The sequence below is a fragment of the Ornithodoros turicata genome, chromosome 2, assembly GCF_037126465.1.
Source record: "Ornithodoros turicata isolate Travis chromosome 2, ASM3712646v1, whole genome shotgun sequence".
Taxonomy (NCBI): Eukaryota; Metazoa; Arthropoda; class Arachnida; order Ixodida; family Argasidae; genus Ornithodoros; species Ornithodoros turicata.
In genome coordinates this window covers 85,090,754-85,118,619 of record NC_088202.1, presented here as the reverse complement: position 1 = coordinate 85,118,619, position 27,866 = coordinate 85,090,754, and the positions used below count along the sequence as shown (strand labels likewise).

The window sequence follows — 27,866 nt, the reverse complement described above, 5'->3', positions numbered from 1 at the left end:
TTGCACCCTCGCATGTAAGATCCGTAACTGCATCTGCAACCGCGCCAATCCACATAGATGTACCCGCATCCGCACCGACGCGGATATGGGGAAAATCCGCACGTCCGCGGCCATAGGGAAAATCCACATAATTTAACGATACTATGTTACAAACGTTTTCCGTTATCAGCACCACTTAGGAACATTATGTCATCCAGAATTGAGGACTAAAATGCTGCCCAATACACAGCAATACAAAGGATGACACATTTCGGCATAATTTTCAATTCGTTACGTCAGTTATGGGTCCACCTGCTTGTTTGCGGATAAAATGCGGATATCTGCGCTAACCGCAGATGTGCGGGGTCTTATCAGCACTTTATCCGCGTCAAATTTCAAAACGTTATCTATCCGCAAACCAGGATGTAGCGCGGATATCTGTGGGTATAACCGCAGCCGCGCACATCTCTCTCTCGTCTCTCATCTGCCGCACCCGCGCACATTTCTTACGCGTCGATGCTATGTATTCAAATGTGTACGTACCCATCTCTCTGGGGTATACCTCAGGGATCAAATCTTGAACCGTTACTGTTCAATATATTTGTAAATGATATTGTATCATGTATTAAGCATTCCACGATGCTGTAGTACGCTGATGATCTTAAAGTGATGAAAGTTATATCTTCTCATTCTGGCTGTGTACTGCTATACAAGAGTATGTGTCCAATGTCACACCTTGGTTTTGGTTCTCTGACAATCATCTTAAAATTAAAACCGCGAAAACTAAGGTTGGTCCGTTCACTCGTAAAAAGAATACTATTATATTAATTAGAATATTATATCTTTCTATACTCATGCATTGGTGAGATATGTCGTGTGAACACTATTCGTGATCTTAGTGTAACTTTTGACTCCAAACTGCATTTCCGCGAACATGTCACGGCGGGTATATCCTCAGCACTGCGGGTTTGGGTCAATGTAAAATGTTTGAATCTCCCAGTACCATTGGTTCACTTCATAAATCTTGTGTTCTTCCTACACTCGAGTATGCGTCAGTTGTGTGGAACTCTCTTTGCGTGACTGATGTCAATCACCTTGAAGCTATTCAGAAGAGAGCTCTTCACATCATTCATTATTTCTTTCTACGGCACATTCCAGCCTTTCAGTTGTATGATTATAATGGTGTGTTAAATCATTTCAAGTTGAGGAGGCGTACGCCTCCCGTTTTCAACAAATCAGGGCAGATAATGATATCATTTGGGATGATGGTTGGCTAGGAGCGTGCTATGCGGTGAAGTTTATTTTTAAGAGTGTAGTTGACATACACACCTTACATACATACACATATACTTATTAGAACCACTACTTCACACCGTAGTTGACATACACCATACGTACATATACACACATACTTACCTACATATATACACAACCACAGTACTCCCTAAGTCCACCACCCTAGATGTCTGCGATTATGTACAGTATGGAATGCAGTACATAATGAGTATGAATATATACACAGGTGCAGAGTATTTACAGGGCAAAACATATCAGCCATCAGCAAACAACAGCTGACGTTTGATTTATGTACAAATGTGTACATTCATTTGTTGACTCTTCTTTCTTATTAAGTCGTCTATGCTTTTGTCCTCCTCGAGCTGCGTCTTGCAACCCACCATCATTTTATGTAGACAGATTCTGTCCATTTAATCCTATAATACGTTGTGCAATGTTGCTGAACTCGATTTCCAAGTCCTGTGACATTTTTTCTCCTTTCTATACGTCTTTCAAAACAGATGTAATCAAGTGTCTGTCATAATTATGCCAAATCTTTTTCTTTTTCTTTGTTTTTGCCTATTATCAATTTCTGCTTTTATATTCTAACATAGCTTGTGTCGTGTCGTTTTTTTGCATTGTATTGTATTGCATTGACAATATGACTTATGTTGTGTGCGCCAATACTATGGCCCCTGTGGCCGTTCTTGGGCACCAATAAAACATTTTATTATTATTATTATTATTATTATTATTATTACTATTATTATTATTATTATTATCTTGTCTAAAATGATCGACTAGAACGCTATATCCGTTGCTCTTTGAAATGATATCACGATAACATTTTGTACTTCACATGAGGCCGTTGGGCTGCCAAAGACTTCCTTACATCATAATGCAGCCACATTTCGGGACCTATGTCAGCCCTAAAATATTTCAGGCGCAAAACCTGGTAAATTGATTCTATAGCAAAATCTGACACGGCAGAGTAACGCGGTTGGAGCATTTGAGAAACAACGAATGGTTGGCTGTTTGGTGGTGTGTTATTGACGAACGATCTGCCGTCCCGGTACCCGGGTTCGAATCCCGGTGCCGGCTGTGCTGTCTGGGATTTTTCTGGGTTTTCCTCAGACGCTTTCAGACATATGTTGGCACAGTTCCTTTAGAAGTCGGCCCAGGACGCACATTCCCCAGGGCGTCAGTCGTGACGTTGCCCACATACGTGAGGCCGACAACGGCAAGCCCTTTCACCATCACCACCACCACCACGATCTGCTGTCCAGTGTGGCGGCTTGTTGGTCGATGGGGATCATGGGTCCTGGGCACTTCATAGGGAGTTGTGCCGACATTTGCCTTAAAGCGTCTGAGGAAAACTTAAGGAAAACTCCCATATGCGGTGCCGCCAGGACGACGAATATAGGTTCTCAAGAAGAGGAGGAAGAAAGAAGAAGACATCCAGCGACAGCAAATAGAAGCGAAAGCCTCAGATTTATCTTTCAAGCTTATTCCTGTAGAATAACTGTCTTCTGTTCCAAATATCGGCGGCTCCAAACTTGAGGCTTGTCCCGTATCGTCAAGTAGTAGAGGTCCAATCTCAGGAGATTTATCGGGTCGATAGCCTGAGCACTACGTCACAATGTTCGTCCCAATTGCGGTCATAGTTTAAATAAATTTAACTCGAAAATTACGGGCAGCTTGCACTGTGCCGAAGATCAGCAATTGGGCATTGCCCGTCAAGTACGGCGCAAAACTACGTTGTATGCGGACAACACTGGGTCTAAAACGAAGGAAGTTGGCTACGTGTCGGCTACAGAGCAATCGGGCGGGAGTAGCAAGTCACTCGGAACGTAGATCACTGTTGCTTTGCGAACTGGGGAGTATTTGCCACCAGACGTCATCCCGAGCCGTTTTACCTCAGGGTGCCTGAGTAGTAGCTCTCTCTGTGTACAGAGGGAGCTAGTATTCAGGCACCCTATTTCACCTGAATTTTGCTGGCAAATTAAAAATGTTGATGATGATGATGACTGGAGTTTTAATGGCGCATTAACTACAAATTAAAAATGTAAGGCGTTCTCTGTGGCATTTGTAACTTGTTGCGCTGAGTTTACAAGCAACAAGCTGTTAAAGTAGGCCGTCAACATAAACTAAGTACCTGTCTGCAGCTTTACGGTGCCTTTAATATACGATATCTGCAGTTCTCTTTATTACTGTTACTTACCATACTGAATGCCGATGACTAAACGATCACAAATATAATGACGTTACCGGGGCAACGAGATACCCGAACGTCGAAGAAGCGAAAGATAGCCAAAAGTAATAATAATAATAATTGGGAGTAAATTTACACGTAAGGTGAACCCGCCCACAATTGTGTGGCTATGCTACACGTGCCGCGGGTAGGACTGCGGATAATATCGACCCCCTGGGGTTCTTTTGACGTGCGCCGGAAATCTTAGACACACGGTGCTGGAAGCAATAGCTAAAAGCACTGCGATAGCGTCAGCGGTATCGTATTATTTTCCGAAAACTATATCGCGCGGTTATGATAATACGCTGCTTTTTAGTGGACTAAGCAGAGCCCGGCTGAAGGGGCGCCAAAAAGACTCCTTTCGGGCAGGACGAATCCAATATAGGACGACAGAAGATAGAAAAAAGAAAAATCAAAAACACATAGGGGAAGGGCGCCATTTCCGCACTTTGCCTCCCGGAGGTGAAATGTAGACGCCGACCCTGAGTAGTGGTTTAAATTTATTTTGGGATTAGTTTGGGTAACGAGAACAGCAGTGAACAAGGAAAATTGTAATGAAGCATCATGACTTGCCCACTTCAGTCACCGTGTTCATTTACTCAATTATAACGATTCGAGGAAACCCAATATAAAACGCACACGATTGTACTGTTCGTTCAAAGCCACACGTACACAAAGAAATAAATTTTTAACAAGGGCACGAGTACAAGCAGCAGATGCTCCTGTTTAACATAACGACCCAACCGAACAAACATTAGCATAGGCCACGGAACGAGTAGCCCAATTACATACAAGGACCCTCCTTGGTCCGGTATAGAAGACAGAAGGGTCACTTATGATGATGTAATAATGCCGAGTCTCTCTTTGTTGACCAAGCCCACGCTTCTGATGGCACTAATGGTTCCCACAGGTAACGAGGTCCACATTGATCATGCTCCTTTCGTACAGACCCGTAACACACAGATATTCACCGCTGGGACCAAAACAATATGGTGGTCGTCACGTGACTGCACGATTACAAAGCTTCCCTCTCAGTTCTCCCTCCTCGATAAAAAAATGCCGCGTCAGGCCACCCAAGTAGATCCCGCAACAGTCATTACGCATCCTGGTAATCAACTGCCAGAGCCGGTGCCTCTCCAAGCAGCTGCTGTCGACGAAACAAAATAAAGCATAAGCTCTCTTTCGCGGTAAGCAGAAGAAAAAAATGTAAGAAAAATCCCTCCCCATTTTCGGTTGGCAGGTCTACTCAACCTGCCTCCTCCACTCTGCTTTGGGCCAATGGCGAGGCCACATCACGAAGTTTCGCCTGCCAACCGAATCAACAGTCTTTTGCTCGCCATCATCTTCTACCTTCTCGACTCATGGCGGCGGCGGCGGCGGGCGGAGATCACGGACCTTCTCTTCGATACACGAGTGCATGTGCTCCACCGTGTCATTACAGAAATTATGTCTCTTTCGTTCGCCTCGATTGCTTTCGGTCATCGCTGCTGCCAAACACGATGCAAACGATGCATGCTTCGGTCCTTCCCTGTGATTCGGCGCTCCGGTTTTTCGAGTTCGTCTTAGATTGGTTGCAAAGATTGTACGTTCCGCTTCTCGTCAGCGACCACCGGCAAAGTTGGGAGAGTCACTTGCGGATAGGTGGTGGTCTGCTATTGTAAATTGGTTTGTAAATGAGCGCGTCATTGGCACTAAACGAAAACAGCAGGAATCTTATCATTAAGGGCGTAGGTTCTGTGCTTAATAATCTCGTCGCTCGCCGAGACCTACGCACCAATTAGAAAGGAGGTACCATTAGAGCGAGATATTTTATCGTTTGTGATGAATTCGATCTTTCCCTCTTATTTTATTTTTCCCAACATCAACGTCATTTATCGTAAGCCAGGCTCGCTGGGGAACGAATCAAGAATGCTAGTGGATGTCATCGATCGTTATACTTATCTTGCTGTTCGTGAGCATATAGCCACTCTATTATTCCAACGCCGCTAATAACTGCTGCGCTGTGTATAGACGAGGCGGGCCTCCGTCGTTTACGAACTTATTAACGACTGCTTGATGTAACTATACCTTATGTAACGATGGTATGTATGAAATGTAGTTAACCCTTGATTTTCGCGAATTTTATTATTCGCGATTTTTTCAGCTTGGGGTTTAGAGTCGAGCGGCATAGTTTCGGAATTTCAGATAGGCGGGATCTTGCGTAACAAGGGGAACGCCTGTGCGGCGTGTGTAGAGCTGTTTCCAGTTCTGGCGCAAAGGCAAATATCAAGATGACGACCTAATAGATTATAGCGACCATGTCATAGGAACCCCTTCACAGCGCCGCATTTGGAGGCTATAGCGGTGGCGCTACTCATCGGCCCGGTTATTGCTTCCTCAATTTCTCCAATACTTTGTACTTCAGTTTACCTTGGCATTTTTGTACATGCAGTGAATGTCCCACATGAGATGCTTCTTTCTAAAGTTGATCATCATCATCATCATTCTACGCGTTTTCATATAGGAGCTGTTCCTGCCGTCTGCTACGGTAGTCGTACGTCCGCTTCTGCGCGTTCAAAGTTCAAATTTCCATTGTCCAATCATGATGTAGGTCTCGCGGGCCAACGTGTAGCGCTCCTGGCGGATCGTGCGGACGGGCTCCACATAGGGGTTGCCGATTATGACATTGTCGTTATAATCAAGTAGGTCGTGATCAAGACACAATATAATTTCTACAAAATTGCTGTTTCCCGTTGCATTCGGCTAAAATATACCTTGGTGACGAAAGATGAATTCTGAACGCATTAAGCAGACAAATGCTACTCGTCGTCGGACTATAAACATATACATTGAAGCTAAAGGCTAAAGCCGATATTTCGAACAGAGACTCTCGATCTGAGAAATTTTGCTCCAAGCTTCCTTCACCTCAGCACGTTCAACTCGGCTACGTGTCATTGCTGTTTATATTCTCATGCCATCTCATCTTCTAGCTACTGTCGTGATGCTGTCAACGACAATTGTGAGGCCAATAACAGCAACCTATTCACACCGCCACCATCACCATCATTTATATCCAAAGTTTTAGCACTAATGCTCTCAACAGCAGAGGGTATATAACAGTTAAATATTAGTTCTTGTTAACGGCACCTATAGCTATACATGCAGGGCCCGTTAAGTTGAGGACGATCAGCATTGAGAGCGCGCTTCCCGCACGCGCACCAAGCGCGTGCTCAATGCCCTGCCAATGTTACTGAGCATAGGTATGACTAGGTGTGACCATAGCCTCCCATAGCATAACACTCGTACTCAACATTTATGCAAACGGGACCAGAAGGACATGATGGGCAGTAACTGTTCTGAGGCTGGAACACATGAACAGACGAGCACAGCACAAGCCTCAAGGGATCGTGAGATACTGAAATATATAGCATGCAGTCAACGAAAACATGCGGCAGCGGACTCGAGTGGCAATCGAGAGGTGCGTGCTTTGTATCGTGTCGCTGTCTGGATTTTCCGACAACTACGCAGTATTTCCATATTTCGGACGAACCAAACACGTGCACAAATATGCGCAATATTTCTTGTACATATCTGTTTCAATTCATGTAATTTGCACTCCTTGTGAAATGCTGGGAAAGGACAAAAATTTGTTCTGCTACTTGTTGAGACCATGTCCCGTTCCGTTCAGGAGCAAAATTATAACGTGTGACATCAACAGAGCAACATCGACTAACAGAGCGGAAGTCATATATCATAGCACGACGATGAATAATATTAAAATGTTCTAACGCATCACATTTTCTCAAATCGATATCTGAAATCTGATATCTAAAATTTGAACCCCACGCATGTCTTAACTGCAATGTGACATCGTCCGGGAAAGAATGCAAATGACGCATCTCTGATATGCAGCGGTTTATCTTAATGTACGCTAATATTATCAGTTTTACTTGGTTGACTTGGCGGGATTGACTTTATTAAGCGATGAAGCATAAAAGTAATACTTCGCTTAACGGGAAACTTGCTCCGAGTATCCTGGTTTTCTTAACAGCACGCAATGATAATACTACACAGAAAATAATCCTGTGCCAATATTTTGCTCTTAGAAATTTATAGAAAATTGATGGCATTGACAACTGAAAATTACTTCCATTTTTAAAAAAAAACGTTGCAGTTCCAATGATACCTCCCGCCTTTCGTTTACGCAATTTTTCTTCCAAAATCTGTGCTCACGTCATCTCCCAATGCATTTCAAGGTGTAGAAGCAACACAGAGCGCTTCTGTAACTACTGGGCACAGTATGAAACGCTAGAAAGAATCTTAGTCGGAAATATTTGGAGTAACCTGAGCAAGCGAGTATCAAAGATCCGCGAAGCAACGCCTTAGTTTTTCACCGGTTCTCTTTTTCTGTTCAGTTTTCGCTTTTTTATCACGTCATATCGTGAAATCGCCCGAGCTTCATCATTTTTACCCCCAGTGACTGATAGAACATCTGTACAATTCCCCCAGCACATGCCATGACAAGCGTACGATAAGCTTCACAATTATGTATCGTCTCTTTTATGCGAAGTACCCCGAAATCACTCCATCAGAGCCTATGTACAAATAAACCATCGAAACCGGCTTCTGCCAGCGTCGGAATCACTTCGCGGCACCTTCTTCGCACAGGCAGAGAGATTGATGAGGAAGAGCGAGAAACACTTCGTGATTGCTTACGCAAAAAGTTCTCAACTTCGGCTGATACATCTTCCGAAAGGTATCCAAAATATATGCACGAGTTCGGACAGCGTTCACTCTCAAGGTGGGCTGGTATCGGACGACGCTATCGGAGGGCGTGAAGAAATCTATGATGGATGGAAATTGGGAGGTGGACTTCGGTCGCTCATAAATAATAAATGCCCTCCGAGGTTGTCTTAACCGTCTATCTCCACTGCGTCGATATTATATTGCTCTATACCTATGGGTCTCTGGGCCGTGGATCGTAACCCCACGTATACGAACAACCATCCCCCTAACGGCATTTAAAACCTTTTTATGCGCTAATCGTACACTATACAGGGAAGAGATACGGGAGTTTTTGACGGATATGTGCGGGTGCGCTAAGCTATAAATCTCTGTATCGACCGACTATCACGTTCACGACTATGAACAGATACAGTGCATATCCTGCTACCATTTGTTCTGACTCTATCCAACATAGGGAACCTTAAAACGATTTTGGGCTGCTCTGTTTCTTATTTTTGTTTGAAACACTGTAGCATGTAAAGCGCGGTCCAAGGAATTTTCTCGAGAGGAGCCGGCAATCAATTGCAATGGCCCTCGCGGTCAGCCTGCGAAGTTTTCACGAATGATGTCAACGCAACAACAACAACAACAATAAATGATAACGATGAGATGGGGTGTTTCACCGTGGTGGTGCGGTACCCTACCCCATTGCACGGGAACATTATTTGAAGATGAAGGAAGGATGAAAACACAAGAAAGAACTAAAGCATCTGAAGCAATCCAGTGGACGACAGGAAGCACAACGCACAACGTACTCATGAACGTCTTTTATGTATGACTATGAATATTCTCGAGTTTCTTGATATTGTGATATCTTTGCTTGTTCCTTTCTTCCTTTCCTTCGTTTGATGCACCTCTACACACATGACTGGGAGTAACATTGTCCTTTGGTCGTTTCCAAGTGTGGCTTTGTCAAGATAATGACGCTATCAGCGTTTTTATAAAGCTCTCTACTGCCGTGGAGTCAGCCAGTCCCGTAAAATCTTGGTGATATGGGATAAAGTACTTTTGTGACATAACAAAGATTGTCAGACAAATGACGAATGCGGACTTCGCGGATGAACATTGAGCAGTTTGTGGAACGAGTGTTGGGGCCAGGTGAGAAGGAAGGCCAATTCAAGGTCCGGCCCCTCTTGTAACCTGAAACAAACCACATCGGCCAGGCATCGCACACTTACACCAATCAGATTTCTATCAGTCGTACTCTTGTGGTGCCGCTATTAGCGGCTTGGGCTACAAAGCTGGAGCATAAGAAGATATGAACAGTGCCAGGGATGTAACTCGTTACCTAGTGATGGGCTACCAGGGATTTCCTTACAGCCCCCCCCCCCCAGGGGGTACACACTCTGCATTTTTGCAACACCCCCCCTGAAATTTCTCAGGTTACCCCACCCAGCTCGGCCACCAACACGTTCTGGTAGAGAGTCCGGCGCAGCGAATTACATCCTGTACTGTCAAACTTGGGCTGTAGGACCACAGTCATGCAGATGGTCGTACCATGCGTTTGTCCAATCTGTGTGCTAGGTATTCATTGAGCTTCGTGAGACAAGGTGCTAGTCTTTTTTTCTTCGCCGGTCGTGTGATCATGCATCATAATGTTGAAATGCCGTTCATAACGAATCTCTATACTAGTGTACTGTGTTCTAACGTAATGACATGTACAAATAAAACAGGAAAGCTGTGCAGAGATGTCACCATTGTGCCACGATTATTTCCGTGTCTAAGAACAATTCCTTAAGTGGAACGTTCACCAAGCTAACCCCCGCCCCCCTCCATCTTGAAAGCTCGGCACCCCCCGAGCAGTGTATTTCTGGGGAAATCAATGCGGGCAACTTTTTCTGGTAAGAAAGTAAGGACTTAGTCACTTTGCAAAAATGGGACTATAACGGATTTCATTGCAAAGATTGGTAATTCGTTCCTTTGTCTTCCGCTCCTAGTTCGTTTCAATATGAACGTCATTGCTCCGTGGCCTCTGATATGCATATCCTCCAGAAAGCCTCGACTCCTTCAGGCAGCGTGTAAGTGAACGAGGAATGTCGATGTCACTTCGTGAAGTTCGCAATCCCCATGGGGAGGGGGGGGGGAGGTACTGAGGTGACTCGTGACGTCGCCTAGTGCGGGCGCAGTGCCGGATAGCGGTAGCTGACTTATTTTCGGTGTCCAATGAGAGCTACTGACGTGACGTGAGGAGAAGAGGCCGGATTGCTTGCTCCGGACGTTTTTGTAAATTTGATTGCGTAGTGACAACGCCCCGCACAGTGAAAATATTGTTGCAAAATGTACGTAGGAGCCGTACGTGTATATATAATATAGCAAAATTTTAAGTTATAGAGGTATTTTAACTTCTTTTTTTAAAATTAAATACTCGTCATTGATAACAAGCGAGGGCGCATGGGCGTAGCATGTACAGCTAAAAGCTACCGAACACCTGGAACGATAGTAAGTCTGAAATAAGAACAAAGAGGTGAAAACAGATTTTTTGTTTTAGTGAGAATGAATTTCGCTTTTGTGAGTGTGCGTGTGTATGTGTGTGCAAGAGTATCGAACTGACGATTGAAATGTTTGATCTGTGAACGTGAGTGAGATCATGTGTGCACATTCACAATAAACACTCGATGATAGCACGAGTTTAGGATCACGTTTCTGACACCAGGGAAAGGTAATAGAAACGGTAACAGAAACGGAAACGGTAACAGAAACGGAAACGGTATTATACCGGAAATATAGCAGGTAACGGTAACAGAAACGGAAACGGATATCACACAGTTAGAACACCTGAAACAGAAACGGAAACGACAATTATTTACAGTAAAAATTCAGGTACCGCAGGAACCGAATTATTGCAATTCTTCACCATATCATGTAGATAAATTTATGAAATAAACTTCAATGAAGCGAACTAAAATTAACTGAAGAACTAAAACTAAAATGAACTATGAAACTGGAGCATATAAGTAAGTAGTATACAGTAAACATAGAAGAAGCATAGTTCTTATACGCTTATCGTGACCTGGAAGTAGCAAGCGTGAGTAACATTCCTGGAAACCATGTTCATATTAGGTGTTCGCAGAAATCACGCACCGGTACCGGTGGCTAACCTTTCCCTCTTATTTTTTTATATATAATAAACATATCCCCCCCCCCCCACGCACCGGTATGTGTATTTTGAATAAACTTTGTACCTTGTATGCATGTACCCCTGGAGTCCTCAAAATAGACTTCAGAACGTAAAGGGATTAAGTTTTGTCACGGTCTCAATGGTCTTTGTTTAAAAAAAAAAGGAAAGAAAAGAAAGAAGGAAAACAAAAAGCTGGAGGTGGGGGCGATACCGAAAACTGAAACGGAAACGTAACGGAAACGAAAGCAACAATGGTGGTAACTGAAACTGAAACAGAAACAAATAAGGGCTAGTAACGGAGGTGGTAACGGAAACGAAAAAGATTCCGTTACCTTTCCCTGGCTGACACGCACTATTAAAACGAAGAAGGAACCACGTTGGATGCAGAACTATATAAAGGGAGATTACTTCTTTATGGGTGTCCTGCGCTCTCTTACTGCATAGACGCTTTGGAACATTTCACTGGGGACTCGGGGGACAGTTACCGCTAGTGGATTTTTCGGTTGAACAGAGGTGTACTTGTCTTGTCGGCAGGCGTTGTGCCTTACACATGCATAGTGTGCATATAGCGTATTTTGTATTCACTTGGTGGCGATTGCCCACAGACTACGCCTCACTTGTCATGCGTGCGTGTGTGTGTATACTCCACCCACTTGATTCCCATCTCGCTCACATAATAATTCACATGTAATATGGTACACTCCTGTCATTACTCCTGCGCGGTCTCGCCATAGACATCTCATACACATCTCGTCGTCGTGTATTAGTTGCTGTTGTTCATCCTGCGCACCCGTGAGAAAGTACAATCAGTGTCGGCATCACTTGGTTCCATATTTCCCCAACCCTCCTTATGTGCGTTCAGCAGAAAAGCAAACTTTGCAGTGGAAAAGCTTAAACTTTTTCGAAACATAATCGTCGAAAAATAATTACAGAACTTATCGTTCTGGAACCTTCCAGTGTCTTTCTTTTGCATCTAACGCCCCCTGACCATGGTTGTTCGAGTCACTCGTTCCGCATTGAAGCTACCGCTGCCCATCGATGCAGCGTTGCTCTCTCAATAGTAGACATTCTTTACTGATTTGGTTTCGTTTCTAATTGCCATATTGTAACTGGGGGCTTTGAGTATCTAGTTACGTGCAGCATCGCTGCTCATTTTAGCTACCCACGCCGTTACCTCGTCTCAAGTCTCAATGGCAACGTGACATCACCACCCCCTCTCTGCTTTACTCCGTTGAGATTGTCCGTACACATTGTCCCTTACTCTCCCACGCCGAGTTCCTTTACCAGAGTCTTCCATCGCAACAACAACAAACAACAACAACAATCAACAAACTTAATGTGGCTTTTACGACGGCTTTCAAACACCTCCTCGGTGTCGGCGCGTCCAGCCTCTGTTCCACGTGTGGTGTGCGCGGTGACCTCCATCACGTCTTCCTGGCCTGCGGACAGTACGATCACGAGCGCTCCCTCATGGAAACTGCTCTCCAACGCGTCGATCAACGCCAGCTCGACTTAGTCAAAATTCTCGGGCCATGGTCGGACCCCTCACATCTGTTGCAAGGCCTACGAGCTGTTGCTGAGTTCCTCTCCAGCACTGGACTAATGGACAAACTCTAATAGGACACCTTTCCATCATCATCACTTTCTCATCCCTTCCACAAGCGCAATGGGGCAGTGTACCGCCATGACGGCGGAGAATGACCCACCACATCATCATTCCATTTATGTGTGTGTGTGTACGTGTTTAGTTACCCATCAGGATGCAAGGCCTTCGTGTTCTTGCGGAGTTCTCGTGCTCCACCGGGCTGGCGACAAGATTTTTAAAAGTACTCTTTCCATCATGATCCCCTCATTCGTTCCCGAGAAGCAATTAGGCAGTGTACTGCCACAACGGTGGTTAATCGCCCACCTCATTATCATCTGACGTACGCTCGTAGAATCGTGTGTGTGCGTGTCATTTTCGTGTCCACAGAGTCAACTCCTTCACATACTCAACCACACCCGGACGAGGCCCGGTAACAGATTCCGACAACTGGCGAACACCTCTTTCCCGTCCACACCCTCCCGTCCTTCCTTTACAACCCCATTCATCTTGCGAACATCTTTCATCGAGACCATATATCTCTTGCTCCGTCCCCAGATGCTTGGGGATCATCACACAGAGCGGTGCCCTGCTCGGCGATGCTCCAAATAATTGCGGGGGTCGTGTGTGATGCGAAATAAATGGCATCTTTCGGACGCACAACACAGACTGCGTCAGCTGCTGCTCCGTCTTCTTAACGAGACTGCAGTAGGAAAACTTGGCAGTGTTTGCTGTCGTGCACTGCTATAAATATCACGAGTGCCGAATGTGACTCTTGTTGCTCGATACAACGTCGTGACAGTTCGTGAGAACGGATCTCGTGCTTCGGGTGTTGCCGTTGTGATCTATTACGTGTCGTCTGGATGGTGGATGGCGTTCCGTGCATTCATGTTGTACATAGTGTGGCTTCCTAATGATATATCGTGTCGAATTAGCGCACTAAGGTCTACTGGTGCCATTGATCACATGTGACTCGTGCCTGGCTAGAGCATCAACGTCAGAAATGTTCTGGATTACGTTAAGAAAGGTGCCGGATATCCTGCATTTCCTCCGGGTGCACACTTTAAAATACAGTCAACTGTCGGGACATGAACGCCGAGAATGTCTCAGAAATATTTTTATAAATCAGGTGATTCGTAAATCGAGGTCTTGAATGAATGGCAGAGACTTAAAGTGTCATAATGAATGGAGAGCCTAATTGAACTCGATAAAAAACTGCATCAAGAAGAATACGTAAACCATCTTGCTCAGGGTGAAAGTAAATACCTTAACTTATGAAGTTATGACTTATACTCCATTTGTATACCTTTGTTTACCTCCCTCTCGAAGATTGTACCCTCAACGTAACTGTTTGCAACATAGACGTTGTTACATGCAAATAAATTAGTAACATTTTACAGCGACGTACTCAGCACAGTAGCTATCACGGTCTTTATCGTTCCTTCGTTTTCATGGCATTTATGGTATGGTATGGTATGGCGTTTTATGGTATTCCTCCGAAAGCTGCCTACAGCTCCCAAACCTAAGTCATATTTCTTCTATTTGAGCTCAGGAGGCCTCAGTGCCAAAGGAGGGAGGACGGGACGACCGAATGCCAGTCCTTCATTGCCGAGAAAGACCCCACCATTACGTACCATCTGCCTCTACGGGAGCACAGCCGCTCCCCCATGGATAGAGGACCGCCCAGTCCTGCTGAACGCAAACCAACAAGCGTGGCCCCAACTGGGCCACGCCAACTAAAATTTGCACCAGCGAGATAGCCGGATCGGCTATGTCGCTGGTTTAACTATGACCCCTGAACAGTCATTGGGGATCCTTTTACCCTATAGTGGCTTACAGGAAGAATAGGCCACAAGGTATTCCTGTGGCGTTTAACCCGTGCTGCAAGACAGATCCTTCAGGAGAGTGAACCCCAACGAGATCGCAAAGGAAAATGATCTACTTCCCTGGAACCTAGTGCACCACAGCGTAAACAAGGATGGCTCCATTTGCATCTTCGCCAAAACGGAGGGTGCAGCATTGTCTGTCCCTTGGGACTGTAGGTGGTATTGATGTTAACGTTACCATCCCAGGCATCGTACGTCATAAACCAGGTGGAAATTAATGACGTGCCGACTGAAGATCTCTCCTACTATTTGGAATACGAGGGTGTTATAGCGTCTCGTCGGCAAGCGCGGTATGTCTCCAACGAAGATGGCTCGTACAGGCACATTCCCTTGACGAGTGTAACAGTCATGTTTCACTCCAACAGGACACTACACCCTCCACTACACCCTCAAGTTTTTTAGGGTTCGCTGTTCATACACTACACGAGAATAGAATAGAATAGAAATAGAAAAGAAAAAAAATGAAAACGTAGGTCGCACTGCATGGTGCGACTAGCTGTTCCAGGACGCTTGACGTGTGGAAGCACAGAAGTGCCTGCTACAATGATTTTACTGCGAAACATTTGGCCATCTCGCGCACAACTGCCGCTGACCCCAGCGTTGCAGAATTTGACCGGATCTCACAGTTTGAACAAGTGCACGGCCCAGCACCAAGCGAAATGTGCCTAGTGTGGACGCCACCATGTCGATTCTCTTTGCTAATGTTCTCAGAAGCGTAGTTCTCTGAGGGCGCTTTTAAGAATATGTATTGTGGTTCAACCTAATAGCCATAAGCCGACTCAGACGGACAATGATGTAATGATCGCCCACGACAACCAGCGACAGTAATATCCTGCGTGTGATTGAAGATTCCGCAGCGTTATTCTTATTCCAGCCTTCTCTTAGTGATGACCAACGAAGATTTCCCCCACAAAGCCAGGTAGTCAGGATGAAGTACATCACTGTAAGAAAAATTCCCGTAGTTTTATTGCACAAGTGACTGCTAGCTCTGTTGCCGGCATATGTGTCGTAACTATATATGCTGCACAAAATCCGTTTGGAGTGCAGACTGCAGTGTTCCGATCTGGGCTTTCGCAGTTTAATATTCCTTTAATGTAAGTGGCATTGTTTTCGCTTATAGGAGCTGTGCAGTGTGCACTCCAAATGAATTTTTTGCAATAACTAGGTTACGGCACATATGCCGGCAACAGAGTTAGCAGTCACTTGTGAATAAAATTACAAATTAGTAACGACAAACAGAGGACTTTCCTTTCAACGTCAACCAGCTAGCTTGATGCACATGATGCCATTATATACACTTCCTCTAGCAACATAGTATGCTGGCGTTGTACGAAGGTCATGGAAGGACACAGCACCGAAGTCGGTGTTTCAAGTCAGGCTGAAGCGGGCACATACCCCACGATTTTTTGTATTGCGTGGTAGCGCCGCGAAGCAACTGTGGCTATGAGCGGCGTACAGATGCCCATGATTGACTGACAGTATTTACCGTAGTTCCTGTCTTCCGCCCACTAGTTTTAGCTACACTCAAAGCGATTGTTGCCTCTGTTTCTCCTGCAGTATCTGCACGCGAGGTCTAGCAACGCTTTGCTCCGAAAAGATTGTTAACGTCCAAACGTGGGCAGCCCCCATAAGAGACATATACAGTGATGCAATGGAATGCAAGAGCTGTCCGTAACAAGAACCCTGATCTCGATGTGTTTGTTGTTAAATACACCCGCAATCCAACCCAAGCGAAGCTTCTCAGCGAAGCGCACGTCAAGGACGACTTTAGACGTAGTGGGTATAATACATCCATCAGTCCAGGTGCATCAAGGACATGAAGGACTGTGCATAAGACAGGACTTAGCGACTACCCTTTTACAGGAGCCGCAGATTGCCTAGAGGTGCAAGGTTCGACTGGGCAACATATTGCTCATGGTCGTGACTTTTGGTGTCCTGCCTTCCATAACTGCTGCAGCGGAATATTTGTTCCAAGAACATTTCCTGGACTTTATCGTTGAGTACCGATATAGAGAGGAGAGGGATCAACCATCTGCCTATTTATATTTCACGTGGCACACTGACGCCCAGACGAAAATCTGTCAGGACAACTATCTGAAAGGGATTCCGTGCGTCTTGCACGGTGTTAGTAAAACGGCACATGTCAGCAGAACAATTACGGTAGGTAATGGTCAACTCTCTCCGGTAGTGATCCCGTGAAGGTCACAATGGGGTAGAGGGGTCATTTCCTTGATAATGAGGACTTACACAAGGACAACAGCCCACAGCCACTGTGAATGGCACAACACACCAGCTGTCTTGCCTTGTGCTTCTTTTCCAACTGGATATATGAGCGCAAATTCTCGTGTTATGAAGCTCCGGGTGTGCAGGTGGAGGGCTAAGTGCAAAAGGCACGACAATCGAACGATGTCGCTCAGGTACTTCTGTAGAGTCCTAACATAACTGCAAGTTATCCGGCCGCAAATACCGATCTATTTCAGGCACACACATCCCCGATTCAACAGGCGATCGCAGAATGGTGACACATCAATAAACTGACATATAGATTTTCTTAAACTTAATTCAAAGCCGCGGTATACTTATCACCGATCCTGATCCAGTCATCGCCAGATCCAGGTGCAATCCCTTATCGGGCAATTCGCAATCTTAACGCTATATCCCTTGTATGAAGTCATGTCCAGCAGTTTGTCCACCCTAAAGATGACATATCATTTCGTTCTGTTTCGATTTAATTTCGTTCTTTTCGCGGTTCATAGCACCTGCACAAGACCAATCGAAGTATGGTACAGCACGCACGCACGCACACACAAATGGGATGATGTGGTGGGCACAGCACACGGGACATCGGAAAACAAGGGTATATATAAGAATTTGGAGTGGCCAATGCTGTCAAGAAATCGCATTGCAAGCGCTTTGCAAATTGAAATTCTTAGGAACAACGAAACTACATGTAGAAGCACAAGATACGTATATGTATGTTCTAGTGATAGCAACAAATAACTACCCAACTTTCATCAAATAATCCAGAAGGAAATTCACATTACGCGTCGCCAATCGCAAATGCCATTATACTCACAGGAATTATTGCCCAACCAGATAGCGCTGTCGCCATTTCTTTCCGAAGCTGGAAAGATGTGATCTTCCACAGCTACGTGCATGTGCTAGAAAGTTCCCAGGCTGGAACGCACTGTGATTGTCAGTGTTTCAGAAATCTAGAAATATATACGCGACCTGTGACCATAGCTGGGCGTCCTCACTCATGAGGACCCTCATGAAGACGCCTCACCCTCACCTCACGACGATGAGGTGAGGGTGAGTGAGGCCAGACCACGCTGAATGTTCCTCACGAGGAGAGTCGTGAGGCATTGCCCTCATGAGGCCCACCGTGAGGGCCCTCATGAGGCCAGTCGTCGTGAGGCCATCAATACGTGAGGGTACAACGTATTCCGTGAGGAGCCTCACGGATGAGGCCGTGAGGCCCTTTGTGAGGAACCTCACGGATGAGGCTTTGAGGCCTCTCGTGAGGAACCTCACGGATGAGGCCGTGAGGCCTTTCGTGAGGGACCTCACGGATGAGGCCATGAAGCCTTTCGTGAGGGACCTCACGAATGAGGCCATGAGGCCTTTCGTGAGGGGCCTCACGGATGAGGTGATGGGTTCGGTCTCCTCTTTGCAGATGTCAAACACTAACGTTAAACCTCACTGTGACATTAACAACTGTTACCAAATTTATCCAAGCACAGCGCGAAACCCTATAAACGGTTTAATGCCGCGCAGTATCATTAGTACCAACTACCGACACAGTAGTTCAACGCCGACGTGTCATGTGAACATGACGGAAAGTTCTTTTGAGGCTCATGTGCCTCCTAGTGACTTGAAGACACGTTATGCCATGAGGGTATTCACAAGGCGAGGGCTCGTGAGGATGAGGGGTCGTGAGGCCAGGAGGGTCCTCATGAGAAGAAGGTACGTGAGGCCATGAGGGCCCTCATGAGATGAGGGCACGTGAGGATGAGGACTCGTGAGGCCATGTGGGTCATCATTAGGCGAAAGTACGTGAGGCGCTGTGAGGACATGAGGGCCCTCATGAGGTGAGGACACGTGAGGATGAGGACCCTCATGAGGTGAAGGCATGTGAGGATGAGGATGGTGAGGCCTCTCGGGATCCCGATGCCCTGAGGTGAGGTTTGTGAGGGCAAAATTTAAAATGGAATGTGAGGGTGAGGGCGACTGAGGTTTAGCTACTGGTGAGGAAACTTTGGTGAGGGTGAGTGAGGCCAATAAAGTCTGTGCTTCGTGAGGTGAGGATGAGTGAGGCCGCAGGAAAACGCCCACCTATGCCTGTGACCACCAATTCTAAATCGCTTCGCAGCAAAGACATTGATTTCGTCAGAGTATACAATGCCTTTTCCCTGGCGAGCTAAATGTCTCAGCTGTCTCGTGGCTCTAGCTGGCTGTCTCGTCAGCTGTCTCGTGAATAACAGCTGCTGCTACTCATATTGCGCCGAGAAGAGCTAAATGAACAAGACGATAGATTTGTCCTTCTCCTCTCGCAACGACGCCATGTTTTTACCCCCCCCCCCTTTCACACTCGGCCACCCACATCATTGGTCAGACGAAGCACAGCGTTGGCTGACATTTTTTGTTTCCAACGGTAATTTTCCTCCATGACAAACATTACTAGGTAACGTGGCACAAGGCAGAAAATATTTCCTGGCATCTGAGGCTGCCCTCGTGACATAGTCACCAAATCATACTTATTATTTCACAAACTGAATACTTTTTTCGTCGGCTTCTTCTCCCGCGGCAACACACAGCACACAGCCTCCTCGGGAAAAATATACTTAATAACTTTATAATAATTGTCAATTTTCCTCTCTTGATGTGCTACAATTGAGCCAGGGAATGTGTCATACGGGGGTATACGAGTGGTGTCATTACACGCTCTTGCTGGTCACTTTTAGAGATGAAAAAAAAAATGACGGTGTTCAGAAGCACGGAGACAATCGCATTAATTCCGTTGCCTTTCCCAGAATTGTTCGTTTAGTAGAAGCACCGCCCCAAGGCAGTCAGCTCAATCCAGCGAAATGAGCGCCGTACGTGTCCGCAATTTGAACTGAGGAGCTGCGGCAAAATTGGACAATTTCGGAAGGTTCGTCACGAGTCGCTACACAGGGAAATATCAAGAGTGCTTCACGGTTGGAAGGCGTGCAGTGTAAGCACCAGTGATGTTCGTGATCATTTTCAAAAGTTAAATTCAATTCACCAAAGACAGGTTTGACCTAACTTGTCTAGATCCCATCTGCGTTGTACGACTCGATCAAATATTAGTACGTTCCACTGGTTAGCTGATATAAAGAAAGCGTTAACGTACGTGAGGTCTGAGAAATTTATCCAGTTTTACGAGTGTTTACGAGAAATTCTCAGCAAGAAATGCAGTATAGTTGAAGATAAAAGCAACAACTAGATACTGACGATGCCATGGGGGTTCTGCCCCACCCCCTCCACTGCACGTGGAAGCTAAGACTGGTACACACCCAATAACAAAAAACTATAACCACACTGTCAGACTGCAACAACCTATATCACTGAAACATTGCCTCATTAACCAACCGTGTTATTTCGTCGTTACAGAGCAACAGGGGGCAGCTGGGAAAATACTGTTTTGCGAGGTGCATTTAGGAGAAGGATTCTGCACGTAACGGCAAGCGTGTCCTCGGCCCACAGCAGGAAAACTCATAGCCCAGCGCATAGCAGCACCATGACAGAGGTCTTCAACTCGGGGCCAGAGCTATTTCTGATAAACATATATTCCTAATGTTTCGCTTGCATGCCGCGAATCAGCTTCGTCTGGAGTACTTCTTCCACTATAATGCTCCTTGCGTATACGTTGATCGAAGCACTCCAACTTTCAAGCAAACAAGCGCAACTATTGGCGCATGTGCACAGGAACCAATCGACCGTATATATACGCAGTCTATGTTTGATAGTCTTTGGAAGAACCATTACCTGGCTACCGGTGGAAACCTCCGGCTAAAGGTCCGGGACTTATTCCGGGGATTGCATAGAGGAGCATTGTTGGCATTCAGTGAGCTCCTTTTAATGGTCAGAACCATTGGACGATGCCAGTTTGCGTGTCGGCAGTTTTCTCTCTTGCGGCTGAAATAGCGAAATCGTTACCCCCATCAGGAAACCTTGATGCTTAAAGCAAGCACGTCATCAGATGCAGCACGCGACATGCACATCGCAAAGGATGAAAAAGAGCGATCACCTACGATTTAGACAGTTGCGTTTGGAAGTGATGGATATTTATTCGCAACAATTGATTAGGAAGAGTGAACGGGAATGCAACAGGTACACAAGAGTACACGGATACGAGACATATTCACATACTATACGGACTTGGTGCAGAAAAAACTGCCCTGCATTCTTCAAACAAGGGAGTGAGGCAACGGCAGGATCGTCTCGCCGTACAACAAGTGCATATACTCTTCAAACAGAACTTCACAACATAACACACTGAAGGCCAACCAATGCACAGAGTGCACCCGTCATTGCTCCTGGTTTGTGCAAAGCGCCGGGCGCACACTTTTTGTGACAACTAACATAAGTGCATAAGTGGCACAAAAAGGCGTACGTCTCCGGTTTCCAACAGATGTAGAAAACGACTCGGATGACGGTTGGCTAGCAGCGTGTTATGGGTGAAGCAGGGCCTGCGATAGGGGGGGGGGGGCGAGTAAGGCGACCGCCTTAGGCCCCGCGCACGAAGCCCTCAACCAGGGATTACTTTTTCTTTACATATCAAGTATGCACTTAATCGTGTGAAACAGGCCCGCGATGTGCCTTTGCCTCAGGCCCCAAGCACCCCAAGCACCGGACCTGGGGTGAAGTATGGGTGAAAGGTATCGGCCGTTTGTGTCACGTCAGACGTTACCACCGGCTCCGCCTCAATGTGCCCTACAGCCCACGTCTTCTTCACAATCTTAGAAAGACAGGTTCACCTAACTGTGGCGCCTGTGGGACTGTTGACGACACTGAACACATCTTATTATCCTGTCCACGGTATCAGCAGCACCGACTGTATCTACAAGCTTCTTTAGCTCGGCTGGATGGCAGACCCTTCGACGTTGTTAAGATTCTGGGCCCTTGGTCACCCGACCATCAGTTCCACGCTATGCAGGCATTTGTGCGATTGTTGTGCAGACTCCAAGTTGGTGGACACAGTGTGACTAACAGTGTGTGTGAGTGACTGACTGAGTGCCTCTGTCATTTATTGTTCTTAATGTTTTTTTTTAATTCCGTGTTAGCGCCGCGAAACAACTGTGGCTAAGAGCGGCATATACAGACGTGGACAGATGGAGAGAGGACAGCAGGAAGGAGTGGGGGACAGGGGGGTTAGTATGCGTCCTGTGCCGACTTCAGGGGAAACTGTGCCGACATTCGTCCGAAAGTCTTCGGAAAACCCAGGAAAAGCTCAGACAGCACAGCCGGTGACAGGATTCGAACCCGTGTCACCTCCCAGTCTCGGCGTGGAAAGCGATCATCCTAACCACTATGCCACGGGAGCCGGTGTTCTTAATGTAGTTAGCCATTTTTGTTTTTCTAAGTGATTTGGAGTAGACGGCTCTCATAATGAGTGCCTATTTCTCCATTGTTTTCTTCTCAACTCAACTCTGTTTTAAGAGTGTGATGGCTGACAGACAAGTAAAGGTTATGTGAGGCTTCATGCGTCCGAAAAGTACATAGAATCCCAAAAACGTCAAAGGGATTCTATAAAAAAATATTTCTAAACAGACGGCCGCTGTAAGCGCATTTAGAAAAAGTTAGCAGACGACAATCACCCTCGTGCTGCCACTAAACTCGCATTCCGGACCAAATTCACACGCTATACATATGTGCTACTCTAGTGCGGAAATGTTTCAGTACACTCCATTCTCCGAACAGGCACATATTTCGCTTGTATTTTATATGGGCACAAGAATAAAGTTCGTCAGCGGACCATTCTCAGTTTTAACGTCCTATCGAACGCCCCCATGCTTAGTTTCTACGCAGGTTACAGAGTGCTTGCTGTAACCCTGGGTTGTTGGCGGTGATCCGCCTGTAATCCTAATTTACCTGTTACACCGTGCCTGCCTGTATACCATGTGAAGGTCATTTTCAGGCATAGCCCCTGTGCACCATTCGCCTCGGAGCGAGTTGCTCTTGCGTCAAGCCCGCCTGCTGCTTGCCCTCGGTTCCGTCGTCTGTTTGGCATGGACCTTTGATGTGTATCTGCGTTCTATAGGTTTGGGAAGCTTTGCCAAAGCCCAATTGATAACAATTCCATTCTTAAAAAACGCTCACATAAAAATCGCCCAAGTACTAAAACTAATCACCCTTCACATCAGACCATTATTCATTTGCAGCCTGAACACACACACACACACACACATACATTGGATGATGATGAGGTGGGGGATTCACCGCCGCTGAGGCGGTACACTACCCTCTTGCGCATTAGAAACAGATGAGGGGATGATGATGGGGGGAACACTTTCAGAGCAACCTGAAAAAGTACACACTAATGCACGAAAGCTTGTTGTTAATAAATGTGATGCTCCTCGGCGTTTAACCAGTTTTGTATTAAGACGACCTCTCTGCGAACGTGACCTTTTTTTGTGACAAGCATCAGCAAGGTGTTGCTCATGAGCCCTTTTATAGTTGTATTGTCCTTGGCGAAAATCACTCATAAATGACTCAAGTATCTGCCCAGCGACGCTGCTGTGTATAACTGCTCCTAGACGTAATAAACAGTTAGACACTGAAGTGACAGCTGTCATGTATGGGCCTTCAGTGGCATTGACCGCGTAAATAACATTGCCGTCTGTTGCATTGGGTCCTGGACAGTCTTCGGGAACACCGGTCTACAAGCAGAAACAAAAATGACGACTTTTAACATCTTGCTTATCGTTGTATCAAAGCCGAAATCCAATACTTTATCCCTACTCAACCAACCTGCAACATCCGGAGCATTTAAGACTCCGCATCCCGTCCCCACCTACTGGCTTCTCCCGATTCCAAAAGACCTAACTCGTTTTTCACGAACCCGTGCTTTATGTGTCGTACTCTTCGTGCATGTCTAGGCCGCAACGTAAAATAATACACAACGAAACTTGGGTAAAAAATGTGTAGCTACGTACCTACCTCTTCATCAACCCTTGGTTCCACTGCAAAAATAACTTGCCCCATTTTTTAAATGATCGATTAAAAGAGAAATACACAGCCTTCAACGCAAGCATGGAAAGGGACGGTTTATGTATGTTTATGTATGTCCCTTTCCATGCTTGCGTCCGTTTTATTTTTTATTTTTCTTTTTTTGATATGTAGTCTGTTTTTAGGATACATTGAAATGTGGTGAGTGCAGACCAAACTTGATGCTAACTGCGGCAGTGAATTGCCCGCTCATCATCATCCAGTGTATGTGTGTGTGTGTGTTGATGCTCACTGTCACAAGTCACCCAATTACCCATTAATATTCGTCGTCCTGGCTGTGCTAGAGAGCGATAAGAACATTAATTGGGAGTGGCATTGCAACACGACCTCATGCTACAGACGCTTTAGTTCTTTCTTGCATTTTAATCCTTCATCATCTTCACATAATATTCCACGTGCAATGGGGTAGGGTACCGCACCACCGCGGTGTAACACCCCATCTCATCGTCATCATTTATTGTTGTTGTTGTGTTTCCAGCTCATGCAGTCTTTGTATTTCGTAATCAGTCGTGATCAAAGCTGTTGTAGCGACCGCCACGGATGTCCTTCCAAGAGAAGAATATCTCCCAGTCCCGGTGGAAAAGGCTGAGACTGAGGGACACTTTCCAAGGCGCTCGTAATTGTTTACACGGAGCGTCCGCTTGGTTTTAATCTGCAAGCAAGAAACCAACGGGCAGCGCGAGGAGCGTTGCACGAGGTTCCTGTGGTCTGTAATAAGAGTTACGATTGCACGTACGCGTGACCGTAGCGGGCCGTGGACAACGACGGAGATGACCACGCCGCCTGGAGCACCGGCCTCAGTTCCACCGGCGCGGCCATGAAGACAGGCCACCGTCATCGCCTCTCCGTGGCCGCGCCAGTGGAACTGAGGACGGTGCTCCAGGCGCGTGGTCACCTTCGTTGTCCACGGCCCGCTACAACGTTAACAAATGCTGGTCACGCGTACGTGCGATCGTAACCATAATCGTAAGGGGCATAACCCCTTCTACAAGGTTAACATGGGTCGAAATTCTGCGCAGCATGCGCATGCCTAGTCCTTTTTCCTTTTCTTGGTCGTCATTCGTCCTCATCCTACTCCAAGTCCTAGTACCTTATTACGTCTAACATTCAAAGAGTGGCTTTGATGAAATGTCATTAGAAACACTGAAGCCGAGCCATAGTTCGTTGTGTCGCGTACGGATCACTGTTGAATCGCATAACTTCTATTTTTGAGAGGAAAATGCAGATTACGATGTGTTAAGGTGACCAGTTTTAGGCCGTAGTTCGAGACCATTCAGTAGTGCCGCTGGAGTACGTTACGAGAACAGTTTCGTTTCTGTAAAACGTCCTTCTGAAACAACTAATACGCTAGCCACACAGCAAACTTAATGCATTAAATGGTATGGCATTTACTTCACCTCCTAACAAACCATCATTTGTTGAAAACAGGAGGCGTACGCCTTTTTTGTGACAATTATGCTCTGCACATTTATGCGCCATTGTCACAAAAAAAAAAAACGCGTACGCCTCCTGTTTTCAACAAATCAGGGGAGAGAGCGATGTCATTCGAGATGTTGGTTGGTTATGAGGTGAAGTAAAATGCCATTCCGCATAATGCATTAAGTTTGCTGTCTGGCTAGGGTATAACTTCGTGCCTTTGGTGCATGAAAACCAACGAGGCATCTCCCAAGAATAAGACTAGCAGCAGTGCTTTCATCTGATGCGTGTAAAGAAGCGCACTCTATAGAAGTCGTGAAAGCTAGCAAAGAATGCTGCTTTCCTCTTTTATTTTTTTATTTTTCTTAGTCTCCAACCTCACTTCTGTAACCATTTGTTGTGCATGACCGCCGCTTGCAGGTTGCTAATTTAATGCAAAGTTCGGCATTTCTTTTGATACGAAGGTCCTTCCATTATTGGTGAACAACACCGTAGGAATACCACAACGTGGCAAGATATCATCTGAAGATGAAGTCTCCTTGCTTTATGACAAGGAACAAAAACGATTAAATTATGTGTGATGATGCCATGAAATGTTTCCCCGTTTAGGCAGCATGGGCAACACCACCTGGAAGCAAAGCCGTGACGTAACAATCAAGAGTCCGCCAATCCCGACAGTACTTCGGCGGCCATATGAAGATGAGCCGCCATGAGCCACATGGTTAGCCACCTGTATCCACCAAAGGCCTGTTTTTGAAATTATCTACAACGATTGGCTGACATCCCGGATTTATTGTGTCTAAGTGTGCGCAGATAAAGGACCCAGGCGTTGATAACGGTTTCCGCAGAACTCTATAAAGTGGGCTTACACCAACTCCAAACATTTGCGTTCACTCTTGATGAAGTAGCACGACGGACTGGACAACGTATAGATGACGAGTGAGGGGAGACGTTTTACTCTTTTTATAAAAAATAATTATTTCAATATCATATTCCTCTGTGCTCAATAGCGTTGCCTTTGGCTAACGTGTTGAAGAAGACGCAGTTTTAAAGCTGATGCGCTATGTTATGACGTGCTTATGGATGCGAAATGTAATTATGCAAGCAGTTTATTTGTACACTCTTAAAACCAAGCTTCATCACATAGCACGCCGAAGGCCAACCATTGTAGAGAGCGATGCCTCTATCACCCTTGATTTGTGGAAAGCGCGGTGCGTACGCCTTTTTGTGACAATGAACATTTCTACATAAGTGTCACAAAAAGGCGTGCGCCTCCCGTTTTCAACAAATCAGAGGAGAGAACAATGCCACTTGGGATGATGGTTGGCTAGGGAATGCTATGGGATGAAGTTGATTTTCCTGCCATTACCCTCTCCCCCCTCTCCCACCTTCATTTTTAAGATCGTAAGAGTTTTAGACATAGGAACGGCAATGACGGTTTTGTGAATTGAAGAAGCCGCAGGCCATTCAAGGACCCCAGGCCTCATGAGCACCATATTATAAAGTGTGCGAGTCTTATGTCAGATCAGAGTTTCATCGGGCTTCGTGCATCTGAAGGCTCGCAAATGTGAAACAACCACATAATAAGAACTCGTACGCATAACATGTGGACATTCATAATGAATAGTACGATATATAATGATATCCAAAGTCACCGCAACAGGTAAGCCCCCAAGCCTTGCAATTTACAAGTTGCCATCCTCGCCAAATTCAATTTCCACGGGGGGGACAAGACGCCTCCAAAACCCCCGTTACACGGGAGGGCAAAATTTATGTCTCTTATCTGACCCCGCATCAACACGCATGCACCTTTAAAAGGAACCGAGGAACGAAGAAAGACGCGATCTTCTCATTCGGTGGAAACATCTATATAGTGAAGCTCACATCTCATTCTCTTCCGCTACATCTTTTTGTTTCTTTCGCCCTCGTGATGAAAATGGCAGAAGGTTTGAAACTAAGAGACGTTCTACAGCATGTCCGTGCCAAAATAGATTAGCGCTTGTTTTTAGGCTGGTTTCATGCATTCCCTTCCTTTCAAGGCGGACAGGAGGATATGTTTATGACTGAGGCCGCGAGAGGGGCACCTCACACAGCGAAAGGGAGCAATTTTCTCCCGGGGATAGCGTCACCCACGTCGATGGGCGTGACCCGCAGCGTTGGGTGCCCGGGGAACCCAACACCTGTAGCCTTCGGCGGGGCACGAACACAATAGCACAGAGATATGTGGCGCCATCACCCGTGCGGCAGAAATAAACAACCTCTCGGAAACGGACGCAGCTGGCTGGCTGAGTTGCTTAAAAAGTGACTGGAACGGTATGGTTGTTAATTTTAGAGGTGGGGATA

The 27,866-nt window shown here is 46.0% G+C and overlaps 1 long non-coding RNA gene across 2 annotated transcripts in view; it reads right to left on the bottom strand.

Annotated features, from left to right (window-relative positions):
- LOC135383802 (uncharacterized) overlaps positions 1-27,866 on the bottom strand; it is a 47,094-nt gene that overhangs the window by 8,458 nt on the left and 10,770 nt on the right. The window contains exons 2-3 of one of the 2 annotated variants that reach the window (XR_010420075.1): positions 20,865-21,014; positions 15,671-15,796 (exon numbers count right to left, since the gene is read on the bottom strand). This is a non-coding gene — a long non-coding RNA (uncharacterized LOC135383802). Of the gene's footprint in view, positions 1-15,670; positions 15,797-20,864; positions 21,015-27,866 lie in introns of those variants that run through there. The other variant, XR_010420074.1, reaches the window with a different exon arrangement.